The sequence below is a fragment of the Pogona vitticeps genome, chromosome 1 (genome assembly GCF_051106095.1).
Source record: "Pogona vitticeps strain Pit_001003342236 chromosome 1, PviZW2.1, whole genome shotgun sequence".
Classification (NCBI taxonomy): Eukaryota; Metazoa; Chordata; class Lepidosauria; order Squamata; family Agamidae; genus Pogona; species Pogona vitticeps.
Genome location: NC_135783.1, coordinates 103,208,278 through 103,234,807, shown reverse-complemented (window position 1 = coordinate 103,234,807; position 26,530 = coordinate 103,208,278). Strand labels below are relative to the sequence as shown.

Sequence of the window (26,530 nt, the reverse complement as noted above, 5' to 3'; positions counted from 1 at the left end):
CTTACTTTTTTGATGTTGAGCTTCAGACCAGTTTTGGCGCTCTCCTCTGTCACCCTCATTAAGAAGTTCTTTAATTCCTCCTCACTTTCTGCCATCAGAGTGGTATCATCTGCATATTGGAGGTTGTTGATGTTTCTTTCGGCAGTCTTAAATCCGGCTTGGAATTCCTCCCGTCTAGCCTTTCTCATGATGTATTCTGCATATAAATTAAATTATCAGGGGGACAATATAGTACAGCCTTGTCATACTCCTTTCCCAATTTTGAACCAATCAGTTGTTCCATATCCAGTTCTAACTGTTGCTCCCTGTCCCACATATAGGTTTCTCAGAAGTTAGATCGGTGATCAGGCGCTCTCATTTCTTTAAGAACTTGCCATAGTTTGTTATGGTCCACACAGTCAAAGACTTTTGTGTAGTCAATGAAGCAGAAGTAGATGTTTTTCTGGAACTCTATGGCTTTCTCCATAATCAGTGCATGTTAGCAATTTGGTCTCTAGTTCCTCTCCCCCATCAAAATAAAGCTTGTTCTTCTGGGAGTTCTTGGTCCACATACTTTTGAAGCCTGCATTGCAGGATTTCGAGCATAACCTTGCTAACGTGTGAAATGAGTGCAATTGTATGGTAGTTTCAGCATTCTTTGGCACTGCCCTTCTTTGGGGTTGGGATGTAGACTGATCTTTTCCAGTCCTCTGGCCAGTACTGAATTTTCCAAGCTTGCTGGCATATTGAGTGTAGCACCTTAACAGCATCATGTTTTAAGATTTTAAATAGTTCAACTGGAATGCCATCACCTCCACTGGCCTTGTTGTTAGCCATGCTTTCTAAGGCCCACTTGACTTCACTCTCCAGGATGTCTTTCTCAAAGTCAGCATCCACACTATCTGGGTTGTCCCGGACATCCAGATCTTTCTGGTATAATTCCTCTGTGTATTCTTGCCACCTCTTCTTGATGTCTTCTGCTTCTGTTAGGTCCCTACCATTTGCACAAAATGTTCCTTTAACATCTCCAATTTTATTGAACATATCTCTGGTTTTTCCCTTTCTATTATTTTCCTCTATTTCTTTGCACTGTTCATTTAAGAAGGCCTCCTTGCTATTTTTTGGAAGTTTTGTTTCCCTTCTCTTCTCTGCTATTGGACAGCCACTTTGCTTTCTTGCATTTCCTTTTCTTTGGGATAATTTTTTGTTGCTGCCTCCTGTACAGTGATACAAGCCTCCATCTGTCAGGCACTCTGTCCACCAAATCACATTCCTTAAATCTGTTCTTCACTTACACTGTGTATTCATAAGGGATTTGGTTTAGATTATATCTGACTAGCCCAGCGGTTTTTCCTACTTTCTTCAGTTTAAACTTGAGTTTTGTTATAAGAAGCTGATGATCAGCTCCAGGTCTTGTTTTTGCTGACTATATAGAGCTTCTCCATCTTTGGCTGCAGAGAATATAATCCGGTTTCGGTATTGCCCATCTGGAGATGTCCATGTGTAGAATCACCTCTTGTGTTGTCGGAAAAGAGTGTTTGTGATCACCAGCTTGTTCTCTTGACAAAACTCTATTAGCCTTTGCCCTGCTTCATTTTGAACTCCAAACCCAAACTTACCTGTTGTTCCTTTTATCTCTTGACTCCCTACTTTTGCATTCCAGTCCCCTATAATGACAAGAACATTTTTCTTTGGTGTCAGTTCTAGAAGGTGTTGTAAGACTTCATAGAATTGTTAGTGTCAGTCTCTTCAGCGTCGGTGGTTGGTGCATAAATTTGGATTACTGTGATGTTGAAGGGTCTTAGATTTGTATTGAAATCATTCTATCATTTTTGAGATTGTATTCTAGTACAGCTTTTCCCACTCTTTTGTTGACTATGAGGGCTACTCCATTTCTTCTACGGGCTTCTTGCCCACAATAGTAGATATGATAATCATCTGAATTAAATTTGCCCATTCTTGTCCATTTTAGTTCACTGATGCCCAGGATGTCAATTTTTATTCTTGCCATCTCGTGTTTGACCACATGCAGCTTACCAAGGTTCATAGATCTTACATTCCAGGTTCCTATGTAGTATTTTTCTTTGCAGCATCAGACTTTCCTTTCACTTCCAGGCATGTCTGCAGCTGAGCGTCCTTTTGGCTTTGGCCCAATCACATCATTAGCTCTGGAGTTACTTCTACTTATCCTCTGCTCTTCCTAAGTAGTATATTGGATGCCTTCCGACCTGAGGGTCCCATCTTCCAGTGTCACATCTTTTAGCCTTTTATTTCTGTTCAGCGAGTTTTCTTGGTAAAGATACTGGAGTGGCTTGCCAGTTCCTGCTCCAGGTAGATTGTGTTTAGTCGGAACTCTCCACTACATATGACCTGTCTGTCTTGGGTGGCCCTGCATAGCATAGCCCATAACTTCTCTGAATTCCTCAAGCCCCTTCGCCATGACAAGGCAGCAATCCATGAAGGGGAAAAGTGAAGTACAGCTCCTTAAATGAATGAATGAATGAATCAATGAATCAATGAATGCAGGCATTCTTTTGTGTGTGTATACACATGTGCACACAGTTTTTGTAGTGTGAGAAATTAAGTTTTTGAAAGAAGGGAGTATGAAGCAGAGCCTAAACATTAAACTACTGTAAAATCTGTCTCTTGACACTGCAGTTTAAAAATGATGACAATGGCATTGGTAACAACAAAAACTGTGGAAAATAGCTGCTTCAGCTTGGTTGCCTCACTCAGAAAGCCTCCGCATGGCCTCATCAGTTGTAGAGTCTAGGAGAGTTTTTCAGCTTCCTTGGGAAATGATCTGTTAATCTGTTAACTTTGTCTTCCTGACACTGTGTGTGTGTTTTGATTTCCCTTTCCATGCATGGTGTGGCTTTGTATTTTTCCATTTTCAACTCTAGTAGTGTGAGATGGCTGACTAGTTCTGCTCTATGGTCACCAAAGCACTGTACAGATCGTTCTGTCTGGGATTTGTGGAAGGGTCCCAGTGTTGGGCAGATCCCTCTGCCTTCTATGCCAGTCAGCCTCAGGGTGATCTCCCTGGAGCCAAATTATCCCTGGAGGATGGCCGCACCACAGAAAGTGATGTTTCCCCCGTCCCCAAGTTGGTAATGGTGACAGAGGATTCAAGAGCATGAACAGCTGGTGTTGCTGGTTCATTTATCGCCACAACAAGAGGCATCGTCCTGGCTTTCCTTCCCCTGCCTCCTCCAGGCACTGCCTCTAAGTGGGTGCCCACCAGTGGGGCCAGGATACTGAGCCACCAAATGCCTGTTCACCGGTAAATGAACTGGCACAAACTGCCAAATTGGCGGCTTGTGCCCATCTCTATAGGGTATTGGGAAGAGCCTGCCCTCAATGTCCGAAGGGTACAGAACTTTCAAAAAGCACTGAAGCTCAAGGCAGGGTGCAGGGGTTAAAAGAGGCTAGAAGGGTGGAGGGCTATCAAAAATGGAGAGTTCGAGGAGGCTGGAGAAGACAGAGTCAGTTGGAGTCTCTTTGACGCTTGGAAGAAGAGATGCAGAGAGCAGCAGCGGGGATACTGTTATGTATTTTCTCCCTCTTTGGAGACTGTGTGTGTGTGTGTGTGTGTGCACGTGCGTGCGTGCGCGCGCGAAATTAATAACTCCTCAACCTTTGGGACCTAAGTATTGACCCAGAGCCAGATCCAGCCTGAGGGAAGCTGGAGAAGGACAAGCGTAGTTGGACTATTGTTATGTTACTTTATTGGTTTAGTTAATAAAGTTATTTGGCCAGTGCATTTTTGGGTTTCTGTGTGGGATTATATTAGATTTGACTTTTCTTCTCTGTTTTTTTGTGTGTTGTTCCAATACAGACCAAAGAAATGAACATGTGAGTACCAAAATATTTGCAACTGCAACAGTGTTCTGAGAGAAGGGTTGCATTTTATGAGAGAATTGCAAGGGTGCCAATATTTTTAGCCATGACTGTATTTTTTGGAATTATTTCAACTTCATATGCTGCTTATTCTGGGGATGTGGTGGCGCTGTGGGCTAAACCGCAGAAGCCTGTGCTGCAGGGTCAGAAGACCAAGCAGTCATAAGATCGAATCCACGCAACGGAGTGAGCGCCCGTCGCTTGTCCCAGCTCCCGCCAACCTAGCGGTTCGAAAGCATGCAAATGCAAGTAGATAATTAGGTACCACCTCGGTGGGAAGGTAAACAGCGTTCCGTGTCTAAGTCGCACTGGCCATGTGACCACGGAAAGATTGTCTTCGGGCAAAAACGCTGGCTCTATGGCTTGAAGAGCGGGATGAGCGCCGCCCCCTAGAGTCGGACACGACTGGACAAAATTGTCAAGGGGAACCTTTACCTTTACCTTTATGCTGCTTATTAGTAGGTTTGGTTGGAAGGGATATTTCTGGGCTGGAGTTACGGTCAATCAATCAAGCAGTAACCACTTGTTCCCTCCCTGCCTCGGATTTCAAAGAGACTCACACCTCTCTGCTTAAATCCCCCCCCCGTTTTTTAGTCTGCTGGCAGTTATATAACTAATGCTGTTATGTGACTGTAGTCTGTAAATCTGCTGAGGTCTATTGCTGTGAGTAGTCATGTTTCGAAAATGTTTTAATTTTTTTGTCTTACAAAGGTCTCAGGGTGAGTTTTTGAGACTGTAAGTACCAGTTGATGAGACAATAAGGGGTGGTCTATGCTGGGGAGATTTGACGCTACTAATTCTCCTTTGTAAGTCCCTGCACTACAGATTTTAAACCAAAATTCAAAATTCTGCTACAAAATTCTGAACAGCAGTTTTGACTTGTCCCCTTATGACTGCACCTCTGGGTCTCTGACATCATCTCCTTACAATGGACTTGGGAATATGCACAGGTCTGTCTTTATATATTTATATATAAAACAGTGCATACCCCTAATTCAAATCATGAGTTTAAATCCAACAATCTAATGTTGTTCAATCTCCCGAATCTTTCATTTAAAATTTCATAGGAATAAAATGAATCTGCTCACTACTGTGGATTTTATATCCTGCTTGAAGCACTTCTAGCACAAGCCTCCATCCCAACTCATATTCCCATCCTTCTTGGAAATAGCCTCTATCCTTTAATTCATGATTCACATACCCTCTCTAGTCCCAGTGTATCATGGATTTGTAGTTATAATTATTTCATGAAACACTTGGGTATAAGGAAATGTCTATGCTGTATGTTTATAATTTGACAGTTGGTATAATACCTGTATCTTGAGACATATAATTTTAGTGATGCACATCTGTTGGCTACTCTGTGAATCCTAGAGAAAGCATATTAACCAATTAATGTATGCAAAAGCCTTTGAAGATGTAAAGCCCAGTTAAAGAGCTGAGGGATATTGGCAGCTAAGCAACATGCATTTTATGAACTTATATTGCAAAATATTTTTAGTGGTGGTCCCTTGAAATGCACATAGCTGAATTTATAAAAGAAAAAGATTCTATGTACTTATCTACCGGAGGAAGGCAGAATATGACTACTGTAGTTATTTGGCATCTGAAGGCCATTCTTCTGCATTTCTAGGGAGGTCACATGTTGAACCCAAGTTACCTGAAAAGCAGTTGCTTGTGAATATAATCAATAGTATTCTCTGTAATTTCAGTTTTAATAGTCCGTAGGCTTGATCACATGTTCCTGTTGAAAGAGTTTATGTAGAGATAAAATGCATATGTTATACATCTTTTATTTAGCCAGTTGAACATTTATGCTGTAGTCTTATGTCCCTGGGAGCAAAATTCTGACCTTAGGGACAGGGACTCATGGGTATATCAGGGATCTAATGCTTGTGAGAGACAAGAGGAATCTTTTGGATTTCCAGCACTTTCACAGACCCCACCCACAGTCCCGAAAGAGAGAGAGAGAGAGAGAGAGAGAGAGAGAGAGGTGCCTCGGCGCCTAACCTGATTCCTTCCTGTTGCTTGTAATCATGGGATTGTTGCAAGCCCCTGCAAAGGGAGAAGAGGTTGACAGTGGGCTCTACCAACTCTATCCACTCTGCTGATTTGAACATCTTGGAGGCTCTACTGTTAGTTTGGTCCCTCTTCTGACATTCTCTTTTACGGTTGGAGAGTTAGTCATTGTTGGTTGAGACAACTGTTTTCATTCCAGGTGTCAAAGTTTTTACTCTTCAGCTCTACATAATCCTTCAGTTATCCTGCCACTTAAAAAAAAAAGCAGCAAGTAACTTCTGGGGTGTCTTCTGACCCCGTGGGAATGTCAGCATATTGCAGAATATGAAAATGGCTCACTTACACTGAAGTGTTTGTGAACGTTTATCTCATAAACTCCAAGTATCCAAAGCCCAAAAGCACATGTTCATATGAAGTGAAGCAGACCCTCCTTTTTAGTGTGGCCAATATAAATTCTTTGTGTTAAAATGCTCCTTTTGTTATTAGGGATACGCATGATGAAACTTTTTTGTTCAAGTTTGGGTAGTTTTGGGGAGCACTTCTTGTTTTTGTGTCTTTTGTACATTGATCCTTTCCTTTAACATGAAACGGACCACTCCTTTCAAGTTATTTCATTTCCTCCTACTGGTGGTCTGTTTTAGCATTCATCTGATAACCCAAAAGAATCCATTAAAACTATAAATAAAAATAAATCAAAGGCAAGGCAACAGATAATCAGTCTAATGCAGAAGCACACAGAAACAGTAAAACCAACCACCACTACCAAACAAAACAACCTCCCAAAAACAAAGTTAACAGAACAAATAAATAATTAAATTATCCAAATAACAATTTTTTTTAAAGCAATCAAGTAGGGAAACCAACCCTCCCATACATGCTCATAGGGAAGGAAATGGCAGAATGAAACAACACACAAAGCCCCCTCTCCCAAATGAGCTAGCAAATAAAGGCAAAAGATACAATCAAAGCCTCCCTCAAACCAAGAAAAATCAGGAAAAGGCTGAATGGTCGTGGAAACAATACAAATGCAGGAGCAAGTGATACCTTTGATGAACCATTAAGAATATAAAAACAATCAGCCAACCAACCAACCAACAAACAAAAAAAAACAAACACCCTACAGACAACCAGAGTGTGTCACTCTGATAATCTTTGGAAGCAGATTTCGTATGAACAGTACACAGGTGGGGTGAGGGTGGGGTTATGTACGTCTTTTTCTGTGGTTCCAACATATGTTGAGGCGTTGGTCTTCACCAGTTCTAAGCTGATGCAAAAAAGGCCTCTAACTACTTTTTGTCTAGTATGGTCACCACACTGTAACCATGCGGGGCTCTATAACCAAGCTGTACCTCCATAGCTGTTTCATTGATTATGTGTTGAACAGTGGTTTTTGTGAGGATTGATTCAAAGGTTGATGGCATTGTTTCATTGCTTATATTCCTCTTTGGCCCTGGGTAGTTCTGAATGGTGTTTCTGAGTGCGCTACAGTGAACTGTCTGGCCGTCTGCACTCAGTTTTCCCATCCTTGCCTGTCCTGACATCAGTAATTTTCACTTGGCCTTTCCTGGATAGGATCAAGTAAGACTGCATGATTAAGAGGACCCACCTTTACATCCTCTGTCCATGCACAGCCATAACTGTGAGACCCATCCTTTCCATGTATACCTGGAGGCATTTCGGAAGCTGCTCCTCAACTATGTTTGTATCTGAAGAGTGCTTTGAGTGAATATGGTCTTCGGATCCTGAGCAGCTTTCAGCAGACAGCAGGGTGTCTTCATATTCAGATATGCTGTGATCATTTCCAGAATCCCGAAAGAGATGGTCCAGTACTTTCTTTGAAGTACATCATTTTCATTTCACTGCACTTCCTGAAATAGTTGTGGCCAGGTGGACTTTACTGCATTCTTCCTTTTTTCTAATGGGAACAAACCTGTCCTCATCTCATTGTGAAATAGCAGTAAAAGCATGTGTGTCATATTTCCACACCCCATCTTCCTCATCTAAACTGCAGTAAAACAATTTGGAAATTGTTTAGTTTCCAATTCAATTGGAACCAGGACTCTATATTTAGTTAGCATTACAATTTAAAGAGGCATGTTACAAGCAAGAACAAGCAAGAACAAATTTTCTTGCTTTTCGCCAGCGTACAAGACGACTGGGCATATAAGACGACCCCCCCAACATTTTCACTCAAAATATAGAGTGGACGGCTCTGCTGCGGCGCCGGCAGTGGCTGCCCGGCGCTTTGCCCGGGCCCGCCCTGGAAGTTTATGGCCAGTGAGGAGGAGGGCGAGGAGGAGGGGAAGTGGCCGGGCGGGCGGCAGCAGCGGAGGAGGAGGAGGGGGAAGTGGCTCTCTGGCGGCGGGCGGGTGAGTGAGCAGCTGGCTCAGCGGAGCGGGGCGGCAGGCAGCTCGACGGCAGGCTCTGGCCGCTCTGGCATGGCTGGCTCTGCTTCCCTCCCTCCATCCGGACCGACCGCCTGCCTGCCCGCCTGCCTTCCTCCCCGGCCGACGCGGACCCATGTCACTCGCTCAACGGCAGCAGCAGCAGCTCCTTCCTGACCCAACTGAAGTGCACCCAGCGTATAAGATGACCCCCCCCCCTTGGAGGCATGATTTTTGGGCCAAAAATTCATCTTATACACCGGCAAATACGGTAACTAAGCCAGAGTCTCGTGCACTCTTTGCTGCCTGTCTGCTTGTCAGCTTCAGGCCAAGAAGCAATATGGCTATGAGAATTGGTGATCCCTCCAGTTTGCTTCAGCATTACATCTAGGGATAGACAGCAGAAACTTGTGGTTTCATCTCATTTGATGGTTTTTTTTTGGGGGGGGGAAATGCATCTTTCATTTTTGCATTCACTGTGTATTGGTCCATTCATTTAGCACATAGGGGGTGGCCTCTTTTGGCTTGTTTCACTTTAGCTCACCTTTTTTCTTTGTGCTAGTCTAAAGAAGCCCTAAAGAACCAATAACAACTGTCCCAAAATTCAGAAGCTGGCAACAGAGAATCAATCTACTACAAAAGCAAACAATATTACTGCCAATTACTGCCAAACAAAACTATACCCCCAAAGCTGCCGTGAGTCCCCTTATCAGGTCAAAGGTATTTATAAACAAACAAACAAACAAACAAACAAACAAACAAACAAACCCATCCAAATATATACCTTTAACAATAAAATCCTCCTCGCGTGATATTCAATGACTAGAATATTGGAAATTTCTTCTCCCCCCTCTGCCCCGCCAAATATCTTCTCTTCTTTGAGTCAATTGCGGCTTGTTGTTGTTGTTTAGTCATTTAATCGTGTCCGACTCTTCATGACCCCATGGACCAGAGCATGCCAGGCCCTACTGTCTTCCACAGCCTCCCAGAGTTGGGTCAAATTCATGTTGGTAGCGTCCCTGACACTGTCCAACCGTTTCATCCTCTGTTGTCCCCTTCTCCTCTCTCAAGAGTCTCCTCCAGCACCACAATTCAAGCTTTTGAGTTCTTCAGCGGTCAGACTTCTTTATGGTCCAGCTATCACTACCATATATCACTACTGGAAAAACCATAGCTTTGACTATGCGGATCTTTGTTGGTACAGTGATGTCTCTGCTTTTTAAGATGCTGTCTAGGTTTTTCATTGCTTTCCTCCCAAGAAGCAGGCATATTTCAATTTTGTGCTGCTGTCACCATCTGCGGTGATCATGGAGCTCAAGAAGGTAAACTCTGTCACTGCCGCCATATCTTCCCCTTCTATTTCCCAGGAGGTGATGGGACCAGTGGCCATGATCTTGGTTTTTTTGATGTTGAGCTTCAGACCGTTTTTTGCGCTCTCCTCTTTCACCCTCATTAAGAGGTTCTTTAATTCCTCCTCACTTTCTATCATCAGAGTGGTATCATCAGCATATCGGAGGTTGTTGATGTTTCTTCTGGCAATCTTAATTCCGGCTTGGGATTCATCCAGTCCAGCCTTTTGCATGATGCATTCTGCATAAAAGTTAAATAAGCAGGGGGACAATATCCAGCCTTGTCATACTCCTTTCCCAATTTTGAACCAATCAATTGTTCCATATCCAGTTCTAACTCTTGCTTCTTGTCCCACATAAAGATTTCTCAGGAGATGGATAAAGTGGTCAGGCACTCCCATTTCTTTAAGAAGTTGCCATAGTTGCTGTGGTCCACACAGTCAAAGGCTTTTGCGTAGTAAATGAAGCAGAAGTAGATGTTTTTCTGGAACTTTCTAGCTTTATCCATAATCCAGCGCATGTTAGCAATTTGGTTTCTGGTTCCTCTGCCCCTTCAAAATCCAGCTTGTACTTCTGGGAGTTCTTGGCCCACATACTGTTGGAGCCTGCATTGGATGATTTTGAGCATAACCTTGCTAGTGTGTGGTAGGAGCCCTGTGGCGCAGTGGTTAAACTGCTGTACTTCAGCCAAAACTGTGCTCACGACATGGGGTTCAATCCCAGGTAGCCGGCTCAAGGTTGACTCAGCATTCTATCCTTCCGAGGTCGGTAAAATGAGTACCCAGATTGCTGGGGGAGGGCAATGTGTAGCCTGCATAGCTAATTTGTAAACCACCCAGAGAGTGCTTGAAGCTCTATGGGGCGGTAATATAAGCAGCACGCTTTGCTTTGCTAGCGTGTGAAATGAGTGCAATTGTATGGTAGTTTGAGCATTCTTTGGCACTGCCCTTCTTTGGGGTTGGGATGTAGACTGATATTTTCCAGTCCTCTGACCAGTACTGAATTTTCCAAGCTTGCTGGCATATTGAATGTAGCACCTTAACAGTGTCATCTTTTAAGCTTTTAAATAGTTCAACTGGAATGCCATCATCTCCAGTGGCCTTGTTGTTAACCATGCTTTCTAAGGCCACTTGACTTCGCTCTCCATGATGTCTGGCTCAAGGTCAGCAACCACACTATCTGGGTTGCCCACGACATCCAGATCTTTCTGGTATAATTCCTCTGTATTCTTGCCACCTCTTCTTGATGTCTTCTGCTTTTTAGATCCCTACCATTTTTGTCCTTTATCATGTCCATCTTTGCACAAAATGATCCTTTAATATCTCCAATGTTTTTGAAAAGATCTCTGGTTTTCCCCTTTCTATTAGTTTCCTCTATGTTTTTGCAGTGTTCATTTAAGAAGGCCCTCTTGTCTCTCCTTACTATTCTTTGGGAGTTCGCATTGAATATTCTGTAACATTCCCTATCTCCGTCGCATTTTATTTCCCTTCTCTTCTCTGCTATTTGTAACACCTTGTTGGACAGCCACTTTGCTTTCTTGTGTTTCCTTTTCTTTGGGATGGTTTTTGTTGCTGTCTCCTGTACAGTGTTATGAGCCTCCATCCATAGTTCTTCAGCCACTCTGTCCACTAAATCTAGTTCCTAAAATCTGTTATTCACTTACACTGTGTATTCAAAAGGGATTTGGTTTAGATTGTCCCTGACTAGTCCAGTGGTTTTTCCTACTTTCTTCAGTTTAAGCTTGAGGTTTGCTATAAGAAGCTGATGATCAGAGCCACAATTAGCTCCAGGTCCTGTTTTTGCTGACATTGTGGAGCTTCTCCATCTTTGGCTGCAGAGAATGTAATCAATCTGATTTTGGTATTGCCCATTTGGTGATGTCCATGTGTAGTGTCGCCTCCTGTATTGTTGGAAAAGAGTTCAATTGCAGCATCAGTTACCAAAAATAGTCTAACAAAGGAAAGGGCCAAATGGGAGGAAAAATACCCCCAAAATTTGGGGATGGTGATTAAAAAAATAATCCCAGAGAGACATGCTGAAACAAATTGGCTGCTTTGCAGCAGCAACAAAAATAATCAAAACATTGGAGGGCTGTCCCAAAAAATCGAGGAAAAAAGAAAAGGATAGAATAATTACAGGCAACCAGGCAGCAGGCAAGTGCTAACCTTACACACCCACAAAGAACTACTGAAAAAATAAAGACCATTCCCACTGGGTTCCAGTCAATCCATGGTCTTTTGCAGATTCAAAAGTCTGTCCTCCTTTGGATGTTCTGATAGCAGCCCTTGCAATGCTATTGCATTTAACATTTCCCATGCAATTTGACAAACAAAGGGTAAAAGAAAGGTAAAACAAGAGAGGGAATCACAAAAGGACACAGGACTTTCATGTCCCCCTGTTTATAATAAGAATAACTAATGTTTAAAGGCTCTGTTTTGGAAATCAGTGGGAGAACACACACACACACACACAAAGGGGGGGGGAAGTGTGCCTCTTTTGTGTGTTTTGCCTTTTGCTAAAACTGCAAGTCCTCTTCCTAATTGCATCTTGCCATGACAGGAAAGCAGTTAGCAGCAGGGGCAGTGAAGAAGATGGGTCTCACAATGTACAGTATGTGGAGGAGAATGAAGCTCGGATAGAGGGTACCATTCTTGGTCACATCCCTCAGTGCTTTGAAGCTGCTAGTGTGATTCCTGCTAAAATGATGAATCAAAACATTGGCTGGAGAGATCTAGAATGGAGGGAAAGCTTCTTGTTTCTCTCATTCCTTTTTTGCAGCTTAGACAATGCAAATGAATATCTTGGAAGGAGATCTTGATACAGAATTCCGGATTGATTAAGAACAATGTGTAAAAGTGGCCCTTCTTTCCAATACAGAGGAAGTATTTTTTTATTTTTTTCTTAATAAGCTGCCAATAAAACTGAGAAATGCGGAAAAGAAGTATTCACCGCATTGTCAAACTGACTTAGCTATAACAGCACTTTTAATTACATGGGTATTCTGCTTTGTATTTTTTTTCTTTAAGATGCAAATATTGCTTTCCTCAACACTTGGTGCCATCCAGGTGTTCTGAACATAAATGCCAGTCCTTGCTGCCATGGTCAGTGGGCATGAATGTTGGGAGTTGTAGTCCAAAACGTCAGAAGTGCAGGTCAGGGAAGGATGTGTTCGGGATTGTCATGAAAACCTGGTACTTTATATCCTTGAAAAAGTTGACATATAGCTTTCGTAAACTGTTTCCTCACCCCCCCCCTTCCTATTATTTCTTCTTTTTCCAAAAAAGGCAAGTAATAAGATTTTCTTAGTCCAAAGAGCAGTGAGAACATCTTATTATACACATACAATGCACATATGCGTCTCTCTCTCTCTCTCTCTCTCTCTCACACACACACACACACACACACACACACACACACACACACACACACACACACACAGAGAGAGAGAGAGAGAGAGAGAGAGAGAGAAAGAGAGAGAGACAGAGAAAGAGACAGAGACAGACACAGACACAGACACAGACACTAGGGCTTGCATGTGACATTTTTATTCCGAGTCAATTCTTTGTTTTCTATTTCAGAACGCGAAGTGTAAGGCCATCTCTGCTGGTGGGGGAATCTTTGCCGCAATGCCTGCCATCATCCACCAGAGAGCAGAGCTGCTCTGAAGCCTGAGCCTTTCATGCTTTGGAAATCAATGGAGACAGCTACACAACCAGATCCTGGCCAAACAACATGGATTGCAGTTCATTTCAAAGGTCAGCACATATTTAAACTTGCTTCATTACTTCCACCTTTATGCCTGAGATTTTCATTTTTTGAAAATCAGTTTACCTAGTTTCCTTTAGAGACTGGGGGAAAAAAATGAAAGTGCTGAGTCCTATTTTCATTTGGAGATATCAAGCTTTTTATCAAATTATACTGGTGGCGTTTCAGAATATTTCATATCTGATCAGAAGGAAAATCCAAAAATAATTTTCTCTTTATTCAGGAGTCTTTCAGGCACTAGGACTGTTTTATTTATTACTTGATATCCATGCACTAGTCAATCATTTTTGAATTCAGACAGGAAAATGGCATTTTTATTTTTAATGCTGTAAAAAAAGTAATTCTTAAAATCTGTACTATTCAAATGCTATAGGTTTTATTTCCAGCATAAAATTACAGCCTCACTGCTCTGTCTGCCAAACACATAATGTTGGTTTTAACCACAATAGATGGTAAATGAAGCTCTGCATTTAAGCAAAGCATCTTACATTAGTTAATTATGGGCGCTATACCTCCTGTGTATTTGTACTGGAACATTTATCTTTTAGCTCTCAGACTCTTGGCTGCCTTATATCATTGAGAACACTTCCCATGTAGCTTCACACCGAAACATTGGTGCTTTCAAGTTGTGTGCCCATGCGTACGCGGAGCATTTTTTAATGTTAATGCTTCATCTGAATGCGATTCTGAAGAATGAGTTGCTTCTTTTGTTTATTAACCCAATAGAACCCTCACACTGCTATATAACTCAGTAACGTTTACTGGATGAGAAATAAGGACTTCAGGGACCTAATTTCAGATCTTGCAGTCCTTTTGTTTTCTGTGAATATATTGTATGAAACAAACTTAAACATAAGTCTTCAAGTGGCATTTTTCCCTTCAGTGATCACCTTTTCTTGGATGTGTTCAGCAACCAATGCTTTCTTCAGTAAATTAATTCCCACAGATTTGTCTCAGAATTCTCATCTCTCAAACCTTTCACTGGAGCATACACTGAGAACAGGATGATGAGGAAGCTGAACATGGTCTCTGAGATAACATACCCTGGTAGCAATTTAATATTTAGTGCTAGCCATTTCTTCCTTCTGACACCTGATGCAGGTTCCAGGCTAGGATGAGGAGTAATATTAAAGGGCATACAGGGGTACCTCGCTTAATGACGATAATCAGTTCTAGGAAAATTTCTGTTAAGCGAAAACATCATAAAGCAAAATTTAAAAAAACCCATTGAAACGCACTGAAACCCATTCAATGCATTCCAATGGGCTAAAAACTCTCTGTCCAGTGAAGATCCTTCATACGGTGGCCATTTTCGGTGCCTGTATAGTGAGGAATCCGTCCCTAAGCACAGTGGGGAGCCATTTTAAGCACCCGGTGGCCATTTTGAAAACCCGACGATCATCTGTTTTTGATTGCCGTAAAGCGAAAATCGGTTCCCAAAGCAGGGAACCGATCATCGCTAAGCGAAATTCTCCCATTTAGACCATCATTTTGTGATCGCAATTGCGATCGCAAAAACATCATCGTAAAGCGGATTCATCGTAATGCGGGGTAATCGTTAAGCAGGGCACGACTGTATTCTTTCCTGATGCTGCAAGTTACCACGTTAAGAGAGTGAACAAATACATGCCTTTTCCAGTGGTTTCTGTATACTGTTCTTAATGGTTATTCTTGCTTCATATAACATAAAGGAACACATTCAAGAAACTTGTGATACTTCAGAGGATGATAAATTAATCTCTTATTGGGAATGTACCCTTTTTTAAAGGGATAGGCTAACCATAAATGCCAACACTTGATGCTCATTCTGGGAAATTTGTCCTTGCCTTTTCCATGAGGGGGGGAGGAATCTAAATTCTGGCACAATCTATTTAACTATGCATTAAAGTAATGATTCAGAACACTAAGCATGCTATATATTTGATGAATAATAGGGCCAGTGTGGTTGGGGTTACTCCTTCAGTATTTTATGTTAATAAGGAAGGCTTTCTAAGAGGATGCAGTTCCAAAACAGGAAGACTTTCTAAGAGGATGTAGTTCCAAAACAGATTTCCTTAGCTGCTGTCGTAAGCATGGAATTTGTTTGAAAGAACAGAATCTCGTAACTCCACAATTCACTAAGTACAACATATCAGTTTCTTTTTTCTTTTTTTATAAGAAAAGGAACTATAATAAAATCTTTAAATTTTCCTTTTTCATGTAATCTTTATCCTTCTTAAAGCCCTCACATTTGTAGGCACTGTATGCAACAGAAAACAGTGGAGAGAGAGAGAGAGAGAAAGGCTAACGTAGTTATTAGTTCCCGAATAATATCACTGTGTTCCTGGCTTTGTCGTGTTGGATAAGCAGCAATTCCCTTCTGTAGCCTTCTTATTTCAAATATGAAGCAGCAACCATTGTGGAGTTTAGGGCTTACAGTCTTTAAGCCACAAGGAGCACTGATGCAGACTTAAAGATTCAAATGTGATTAGGCTTAATTCCGCCCACCCCCAACTTCTTGTGAGCTTGCAATAAGGTTACTGTGTGTGCTGTAGGATAATGTAGGATGAAGCTGTAAGATGTACTCAGTGAAGTCCAAAACAACAACAACAACTTTGGCAAAGTAGTGACAGAGAAAAACAAGGTTTTGTGAGTTCTATTTTTAAAAAAATCAAACAAACATTTGTGGCTTCCAGTGAGAAATAATTCACACATCATTATCATCAATAGTCACACTGCCCTTTTTCCATTTCAAGAAAAACATTTCTGTGTGATTGGTGAAATGGGGAGAGGGGAAAGGGATGGTTTGAGGTTATTAAAGAATAGATGAAAGCATTTTGCTAATGACAAACAGGTTACAGGATTGCCTCCCTTCATAAATGATGGTACTAAGACCAAAGGTTCCAAGAAGGATCAATGGTAATGCAGACTTCCAGATTGTTGTTCCATTAGCTCGGGAATGCAAAAATTGTGGCACACCAGATGATATCAGACTACAATTTCAGTCATCTATTCTTATATTGAGTGTAGATTATGGGGATGCAATCCAGTAATATCTGCAGCTATTGGCTAACTCAACTGACTTAAAACCAACAGAAGAAAACTTTCTAAATTGCTGTCTATACAAGGACCTATGATTCTCCATCCCCCTTTTAATATTCTCCTGTTGATGGGGAGAAATTGCCCTTTGCTCCAGGAATGCAGAACTGATGGACAGGGAGCATGCTTACCCTTGTGTATAAGCCAAAGCAATAAATATCAAAAACAGCCCTGCCATTAGGCAGAGAGGAACAGCTACCTCGGGCTGCAGATTTTGACTATCATAATAGAGCAGCAAATTGTTAGTTATTTTAATTAGTTATAGCTGTATTTTAACTGCCAGAGATGTGGAGAGGTTGCTTGTATCATTTTCTGCCTTGTGCCAATGCAACATGCTTGGCATTGGATTCTCAGATTGAAAAAAAACATATTAACCCAGCTCTACTAAAGCTGCTTGGTGTGTGTGTGTGTGTGTGTGTGTGTGCGCGTGCGCGTGCGAGTGAGTGAGTGTGAGAGAGAGAGATGGCCTTTGTTTGTTTGTTTCTTCTAAATCACCTTGGGGATGTTTTGATTAGAAAGTGGGATGTGTCTCTAAAACACTAAGCAAATCAATAAACAACAGTTTCTCCCTCTTATTGGTTCACTTCTCCAAGCCTTTGCCTTTTTCAAATCCCTTCAGAAAGCTGATTCCATGAAGTCTTCCATAAACTGGAATGCAGTTGATGTCTTGTGCTATATTGCAAGGTTTGTTTTATTTATTTATTTATTTATTTATTTATTTATTTATTTATTTATTTATTTATTTATTTATTTATTTATTTATTTATTTATTTATTTATTTATTTATTTATTTATACCCCGCCTATCTAGTCATTTCGACCACTCTAGGCGGCTGTATATATACTGTAAGTTTGCTACTTTTTTCATGAAATATCATAATTCTGTCTTTGTATTTACTTCTATGCAATTTATTTATGACCATTGGTCAGATGGGTGGTATGTAAATCAAATATATAAATGAATTTTTAAAAAATTGGCATGGAAACCATGTCAGTTCTATCTATTAGCTTGATGCTAAACAAAATGAAACAAGCAAACACTTGTAATAGTTTTTGAAATCTCTACTCTTAAAAAAATGATGAGTTTTCCTATCTCTCCCTCATCCTCATGAGTCAAAGCAGAATATCTTTTGCATCTCTTTAGAGGAAGGTGGTGATAATTTATCAGAGGGTCCATTCCTTTTGATGGAGCAGATACCAGGAATGTAGCACAAAGCATGGTACATGGAATTATGGTCAGAGGCAACAGTAAATAATATTTTTAGAAAATGTAAGGAAAAAAGAAAGGAGAGAAGAAGCAAAGTGATGCTGACAGAGAAACCTTCAGATTTGAGTCAGATTCATTACTTTGAGATTTAATTTAGCCACAGTCTGGGCAACATGAACACCTAACTTAATTTTTGATCTTCTATGCTCTTCCCTGTCTGCCATGTTTTTTTAAAATTTATCTCATGAGAAGCTTTGGAACGCTCAAAAGCTTGCAGTTTTAGTTGGTACAAATAAATATACACCCCGCCATGAAATCAGATTTTTCTTCTTCTTACAGATCATAGAATCATAGAATAGTGGAGTAGAAGGATAGATATTTGTCCTAGTGTGTGATGCTGCCAAAGTGTCATATAAGTGACAAAAAAGCATTACTGACCACATCTTTTGTCAATTGTGCTGCTTCTAGCCAGACCAAAGCTACGTCGAAGGTGATATATATTGCATTAAGTTACTAAAAACATTACCCATGTGCTTCATTCTTGCATCATTCTCAGTGTAGGACAGCCTACCTGGCTCAGTGCTATGCATTTCCTCATACCTATCTTTCATTATTGCTTCGCCATTGTTTGGGTTTGTGTGTGAGGAAATAAAGCTGTAGTATCCAGACAGAGGTGCTGTCTGGATAGCGCAGAGATTTGGGTATCTGGCTGCAGAGCCAGAGGTTGGGAGTTCAGTTCCCCACTGTGCCTCCTCTGTGGCCCTGGGCAAGCCGTACGGTCCCCGGGGTGCCCCCAGAAGAAGGGAACTTCTGAGTATTCTCTAGCTGGAAGATTTTGAAAAGCATTGTCATAAGTCAGAATTGACAACACATGGTGATGATGATCAAGACAGAGGTGAAGTCCCCTAAATATTAAAGAGAATGAGGTGGAACTTTACTTGTTGCTGTTTTTTTTAATGGTGGCCACAGATTTTATCAAGTGCATATTTTAAAATCAAACCAGGGAACACTCCCAGCCAACATTCTTGCTGTTCCCACAGAGGCAAGAGTCATACTTGTTGGAAGTTCTGGGAGATGTAGTCTCCCTCCCCCAAAAAGTAACATTTTGAGGCTCTGCTTCTGGAGAAAATGTTACCTCACCATTACATGGCATCTCCTTTTCCTGACAAGGTGATCCTCCAGGGGCTACTGGCCTTATTGATTATTCCTCTCTTCAGTGTGTGTGTGTGTGTGTGTGTGTGTGTGTGTGTGTGTGTGTGTGTGTGTGTGTGTGTGTGTGTGTGTGTGTGTGTGTGTTGTGTTGTGTTGTGTTGTGTTGTGTGTTGTGTGTGTGCATATCTGTGTGTGGCTGGGAGTTAGTAAAGATTGTCATTTGAAACCAAGGTCAAATTCATCTATATTGTGTAAAAGATGGACAGTGCAGAAATATGGGGAAAATCAACTCATTTGAAATGTGGCGTTCGAGGTGAACCTTACAGATACTACAGACCAGCAGAAAGACAAAGAAGTGGGGTGCTCAATTATGTCCAGTCTGAACACTCACTAGAGCAAAAATGAGTAAACTGAGATATCTATCTTGCACACATTATGAAAATACAGAACTGACTGGAAAATACAGTATTGCTGGGAAAAGTAGGAGTAGTAGAAAAAGAGAAAAACCTCACATCAGATAGGTTGACCCAACCAAGGAATTCACAGCTGTTAATTTGCAAGACTTGAACAGAACGCGCTGGGAAAGACCACATTGCTAGGGAGGAGGCAGGAAGAAGAGAGAGCAGCCTAACATGAGATGCTATTGTTTTGCAGGATCTGACAAGAGCTGTTAATGATAGTACATTTGGGAGAGTATTGACTCATTCACCACACATCAGAAGTGACCTGACCACAAGTAACATCTTAGGACTTCTTTAAATTACCAAGCAACTGTATAGTGACAACATGGGTGGAATGGAGACTATGACAGGAAATTATAACAGGATATAGGGACCAATGCTCTCTTAAGACCATTCCCAGCCACAAAGCAAAAATCAGTAATTTCATGACTTAAATGGGCAAGCTTCTGATTATTTGTTCTGTATTCTTTATTATATTTTTTAAAAAGTATTTTCAATATTTGTATTTTTATCTTTTTAAATATTCTTCTGCATCTCCATTTTTACAATCAGATACAAAATCTGCTTACAAGTCTGATTCAGATATGTCTGTTTGGCTACAAAGAAGTTAAAAATGTTAATCTAATTGCATCCTGATTAACTGGGTCAAAAGTTCTGATTGCCGCAGATGTGGAGCTAATTTCTCATTTGAAAACTTATGTGAGGAGTCTTTTTGGTCTCAGAAATCCTGAGAGAATATTAATTGAAAACACGTGGCAAAATATCCCCCTTTCTGGAGGACTGTCATTCTATTATTTTCTATAAAGCAAAACTGTTTTTTAAAAAAAACTTTAAAAAGAAAACCCGTCCTTTCAGTCTGTTTCTGTGTCTTTTCTCTTGAAATATATCCATTCCCACCTACAAATGTATACAATGTATAAATTTTGCAAACTTGCTGGCTAAACTCTACCATGCATGCTCAGTTTTATAACAAAGTGGCTGTTTCTCTCTTTTGAAAGGCCTTTTTGAGGATCAGTATTTCAGCCCCTGTAGCCTGGAATCTTTCCATATTAAAAAATGTGTGGGGCCAAGCCTTCTCTTTCAAGATAAGCAAGCCTGGTCCTTATGTGGTCTGTTTCAAATCTGGGGACATTTAGGGTTGCCTATTTCTGAATGGGGGTATAAAACAGACTTACTTTAAAAGAATAAAAATTTGAAAGCTTTTTGCCCAAACTTCCCCAAATCTGGCAAAATGCAAGAGCAGATTGTCTGATACAACTATACCAAATTCAGTGCTGAACTGAGGCCAAGCTTAAAATGTATAATTTTTTTTGTTTGGGCTGCCCCCACTTTTAGAATGTTGATGTGGTTTGCAAGCTGAAGAACATTGCTTCACCCTTATGCAGCAATAATACTGCACTCTCATGCAGCAATAATGAACTACTGCCCCCATTATTCTTCACTATCCTAAGATTTAAGCCCAATAAGGCTGGTCCTAGGTATGTCCTTTTATTTCAGCCTTTGGCTGTACGTTGGATGATCTACACATTAATCTGTTTCTTGTTGCTCTTCCTTAAACTTAAGAATTCAGAGGACATTCTTGTTTTCCTGCTAGAAGACAACAAGAAAAATCAAGAATCAAAAGCTCCTAGGATAGAGACAATATTTTTGTAACTGACTTGAAAACTTGAATCCTAAATGAAAATGCCATATTTAATTTGAAAGCTCAGGCAGGCCAAATGCTTCACACAGAGAAAATCCCAAATTCCATTCCCAGAACCTACTATTGAAATGATCTATCCACTGCTAGGAGAGTAGATAGTACTGGATGCAGAGGATCAATGCTCTTCATTAATATACATTTACTTTTTAGTCCTCTTCAGATTTCAGAAACTCTCAGGGCTCACCCGGGGGGTACAGATGGGGCCACATATGCTGAACCCACCCTAAGGGCCTGGTCCACCCTCCTATTCTTTGATCTTGATGTTCCATCCTTGGAAATGAAGGAAGAAGGCTCAGCATGCATGGAGAGGCAGAGATGAGTAGCATGCATGTCCTCATCCCTGTCCAGTTATGCTGACTGGGGAATTTGTAAAGAGGGTTTATGTTTACCTATATGTGTTTCAAGTTACCCTCCTACAAAATACATATGAAGAGACATCTGACAACCTATTGCTGTCTACAAGTATTGAACAAAGGTGAACACATAAAATATGTTTGTGCACTTGGCTGCACAAGATGCAGAATGCAATAAGATTTTATTATGACGTTTTTTAATTTCTGCTCATCTACAGAATGCTTTTTTGTAATTTTGTTTTCTCTTAGTGTTGCCTTGACCCTGCTTGGCAAGAACACTGTCTCTTGCCTTCCAGTCCTATGACTCTGCCATAATCCCACTGTTTGCCATTGAGTCTTACATCTACAAAATGGCTTTTGAAATGGCCTCTCTGTTTGAGAGGTGCTTGGAGAGCTTCATGATGACCAAGGAAGATCTTGGCCTGGATTCCATTCCAAATCTTACATTTCAAACCAAACATTCTGCCTGTTTGCACAACCTGGCTCTTTGATGGTGGCGAACAGTGCAGTCTGAACTCATTACTCTGGATGAAAGCCCGTACAGTGGTATCTGTGCCTATATCCCTGGGCTTACCATTCATATTTTGGAGGGTATTTGCAGATCTTTAAAAATGTGCAGGTGCCTGCTCCTTTGGCCTATACCTGGCCGTGCTTGGGCTTCCTTTGGCGGCTGGCACCGCTTCATCTGCCCTCCGTACATGTGATTAAATATTAATTAGGCTTCTAATATAAGCAAGTAAGTTCACAGGCCCAAGTGCCACATGCATAATGCATGAGGTACCCGAAGGCTCAGCCGGAAAAGCTGATTGGCCACCTTGGATTTGTATAATTATGAAGTTTCATTATTAACAGTGGAGGCAGTAGGGAGATTTGCCTAGCTTGAGGGACTTTGAAAGCATAAGCTGTCTCATTAGGGAAAAAGGGAATAAGGCGTAATATGCAAACTTGTTAGCAGGAGGGAGGGGTGGGGAGAGAAAAAAATAAAGAAAAAATTAAGCCTGGTTCTGTAACACAAGCAGTGTGTGTGTGTGCATGTGTGTGCGTGCATGCACACGGATGTGCATGTGTGCATATGAAATAATTTAAGCATGTGGAAATAAATGAAATTCAAATATGAGAGTTCGTGGGTCTAGCTTTCATCACTTCTATTTGGAAGGCTCTTTTTTGCTTCAAAGCATTTATGCTTCACATATAACAATCTTTAATATTTTACTGAAAAATCCACAGGTAGCTTAATAGGTTCAGCAAAGTGAGAGGTATGGAGGTGTGAGAGAATGAAGACCATCCAGGGTTCTTGCTAGAATGTGTGTTGTGCATGCAATTAAATCTCAAGGTCAAACAATTTACAGACAATTACTTTTCTAACATCTCCAGAAATGCCTGCTTACACGTCTTTAATTTTAAATGATACTGATATTCCAATTCTCCCCAAAGGTTAATGCTGACTAAATCCAGCTGTGACCTGACACGATGCGACAGCACACTGCCTAATTATCCTCTGGATAGTCATTTACTTTAAACCATTAAAGGAATAGGCTGAGAAGATGATTTAGAACTCTGTGAAAGATTCTTTTACTCTGACTTCTTTCTTGAAGCTAGGATGGACTGGAAAATAAAAATCTTGCTAAATGTTATCCATTTGGCTTTGATGACAGAAAATTTTCATCTAGCTTTTTATTTATTTTTTTCCTTCCTCAGGAAAAAAAACAGGTTAAATTGCTAACTAGTTCATTTTATCCATTGCCAGTGGCTTAGCACTAAATGTCAGTGACAAATTTTGTACTTGTCTTGAAGAATGAATTAAGTTATGCACAAAAGCTATAGTGCTCTTTTTGAGATGAGTGGATTGCAAAGAAAGTGGGGGAAGTTGCTCTTTTGAGAAAAAAAATTATATCGATTAAAGGCTTCTTTTTATTGTAATGGAAGACAGGTAGTGGTTTAAGATAATGCTAACAGTTACCTCCCATGGAGGCTGCAGTCCTTTGCTAGAAATTTCTTTAAGAGCTCTCACGTCACTTCATATGGCATGATTATTATCATAAGGACATTTGTGATGCTACGGGGCAGGGACAATTACAGAAGAATGCAACTTTTATTCATTAACTAAACTAAAACTTGTTTCGCCTTTTATTTCTTCCCAAAGCCAGCTTTTGATTGCTGTGTCCATGCATAGATAAAGGTAAAAGCCCCCCTTGACATTCAGTTCGGCTATGTCCAACTCTGGGGTGCGGTTCTCATCCTCATTTCCAAGCCGTACAGCCAGTGTTTGTCCGAAGACAGTTTCGGTGGTCACGTGCCCAGTGTGACTAGACATGGACAGCCGTTACCGTCCCACCGTGGTGGTACCTATTTATCTACTCGCATTTGCGTGCTTTCGAACTGCTAGGTTGGCAGGAGCTGGGACAAGCGACGGGAGTTCACTCCATCGGGTGGATTTGATCTTACGACTGCTGGTCTTCCAACCTTGCAGCACAGAGGCTTCTGCGGTTTAACCCGCAGCACCACCACGTCCCATGCATAGCTCTTAGCAATTAAAAATAACACAATATTCTCTTCAATACCGTGTTTCTACTTGCTTTTATTGGTGATGATAAATGTTTCCACATCCTAGAGTCTGATGTGGAATTTGTGGCCTAGACTGTAAGCCACAAGTGGTTCATGTCCGTGTCTTATGTGCCTTCCTGGTTCTGGGCCTTGTGGATTATGCAAGCTCTATACTAGTGGCAGAAAAGGGGTTCAGAGGAAAGTGCAGACTAAATCTTGGCTGTGTTGTGCATGTGGGACAGAAGTAGTCTTCTGGGGTCTCCTTCCGTGGCCCCTTCCACCCATCATGCCCCTTTTGATAGGAATGGACCCATATAAGCAATAAAGCAAGCAGAGTTTTTCAGCCATAGTCCGTACAGTTGCAGTAACTCACAGCAATCTTTTCTCTTCAGAAAAGAACATTCATTCCACATGCCTTCAGGCTTTCCGAACAATCTCTGGACTTCAGGGCATTCCCCACCACACACACCTTACTACCATAGAAATGCTCTAAATACAAGTTGATTGTACATTACGTTATTATAAAATTCAGGGTGGCTCTTCTCTTTAAAGCAGTCTCTCCCTAAAAATAATCCAGATCTTTTGGACTACAGTTCCTATAGTCCAAACCAGTCAGTATGCCCAGTGGTCAGAGATGAGAGGGGCTGCTCTTCCAAACATTTGGAGAGGTGGTGAGTTGTGAAGGGTTTATTTGGGTTTCCAACAAGTGGGTTGCACTAGGTCGTCGTTGTGTTGCTGTTTTGATTATGGTTGTATTTGCAGAAAATTTGATAGGGTGTTCTGAGTACTTCAGTGAATTCAAACATACCCTCTGCCAAGTGAATGCTGAAAAAATTAATGAAAATTATACTTATTCATATTGATCAGCATTAAAACAATTCTAAAATTACTGTACTAAATCCCTCTTCAGGATGCAGGGGAAATGGTGAAACATCTGAAGTAGTGACACATTTATTGTAGTAGACTTTCTCGATATAGTCTTCAAAAGGGAAAAGGGAAGAGCTCTAGTGATAGTGATGGTTGAAGGAGCTGTTTCCCAAATTTAACAACATCTCAACTACTGCAATAGTCATCAGAGACCTAATCAGTTAGAATGGGTAGAATACAACAGGACCCCTGTATCTGCGGGATCAGAATTTGCAGTTTCACTTATCCGCAGTCTTGATCAGCCCAGGGTGTAGGACAAACAACAATGGGCTTAAGTTACAAGAAGCTAGATTTTGGCTGAATATCAGGAAAAACATCCTGTTAGAGCAGTGTGGCAACGGAACCCAATTACCTCACAAAGTGGTGATCATTCCAAAGCTTGAAAGCAACAGACAACCACCTGGCAAATATCCTTTGATTTGTATTCCTGCATCGAGGAGGGGGTTGGACTTGATGGACTTATAAACCCCTTCCAACTTCACTATTCTATGATTCTATGAAAATACTTTAAATGTTTTTAAAAAACCCTTAGAAATATGTATTTTCGTGATGTATTTACCAGGACTGACCAATGGAGGGCACCAAAGGTCATGCTATATATTCTTGTTCCTGAAGAATACACAGCAAGGCATCTGGTTCCCTCTAGTGGCCACTTCTGATAATACATGGTCAAAGTACTTTTTTTCTGGGTTTTTTTCTTTTCTTTTACCAAGCTATGTATAGTATTCACTATTTGTGGATTTCAGCATCTGCAGGGGGCTTGGAAACAATCCCCTGCACATATGGGGTCCTACTGCACCCACATATACAGGGAAGTTCTTTAGCTTTGCTCACTCCATCATCACTTCCATCACCCTGTTACATGTGTAGGGACAGTCTTGAAGAGACAGAACCTCTGTAATCTCGGGGGAGGGTTCTCCACATGAATCTAGATCCTGTGATCTCCATGACTCACAGATTCATAGACTCCCCATAGAGTCTTCAGAATCATAACTCTCATGTGTAAAGCCTAAGGATACTGGGGGTTGAGGCTACAGCATTTCCTTCTTATGCATAAGTATTCTACCCATTTTAAAATGCTTGAATAGGGCTAGTAGCCCTTAGCTAATTAAGGAAAAACTGTGTGATTCACCTGTAATTGGAAAGAAATGACTGTCAGTGAATACAATAGTCCTGTATATCCCAATTTCCTCATTTCTGGTGTAACAGTTAGTTCTTAATATTTAAGGATGCTGGGGAAAATGTAATATTTCTGAATTCTGGTGAAAATGGACCTCTTCCCCACTTTTTAAGCTAACCTAAGAATTGCTTAGATTTCCAAGAGTTTTCATTATCTGCAGTGCAGGTCTCTGCTCAGTATTCTTCTGACAGGATTCTTAAATCCAAATATTCTATTGTTGTCCTAGGCTGAAAAATGTACTAACAACACACTTTTCACTACAAATTAAACAAACAAACAAAAACCCTTGGGTACAAATTTTCATGCAGAATAAAAAACCCAATTGCAGATTAATGCAGAATTCAGTTGGAATTGGTGTATTGAGAGCAAACATGATGCAAACCATAATTAATAGTAATTAATCTAGTCTTTCAGGTAGTATGGCACCAAGAGATTGTATATTTTCTCATTTCACTATATATCACTACTGATTTTGAAAAAAATGTTGTAGGTAATATTTAGGATTCTAGTGACTGAAATGTTTGTGTTTGT

At 40.9% G+C, this 26,530-nt stretch overlaps 1 long non-coding RNA gene across 4 annotated transcripts in view; it reads left to right on the top strand.

The window, feature by feature from the left end:
• LOC110072891 (uncharacterized) overlaps nucleotides 1–26,530 on the top strand; it is a 601,139-nt gene that overhangs the window by 40,260 nt on the left and 534,349 nt on the right. For all 4 annotated transcript variants that reach the window (XR_013538529.1, XR_013538527.1, XR_013538526.1 and 1 more), the window contains exon 2: nucleotides 13,210–13,386. This is a non-coding gene — a long non-coding RNA (uncharacterized LOC110072891). The remainder of the gene's footprint in view (nucleotides 1–13,209; nucleotides 13,387–26,530) is intronic.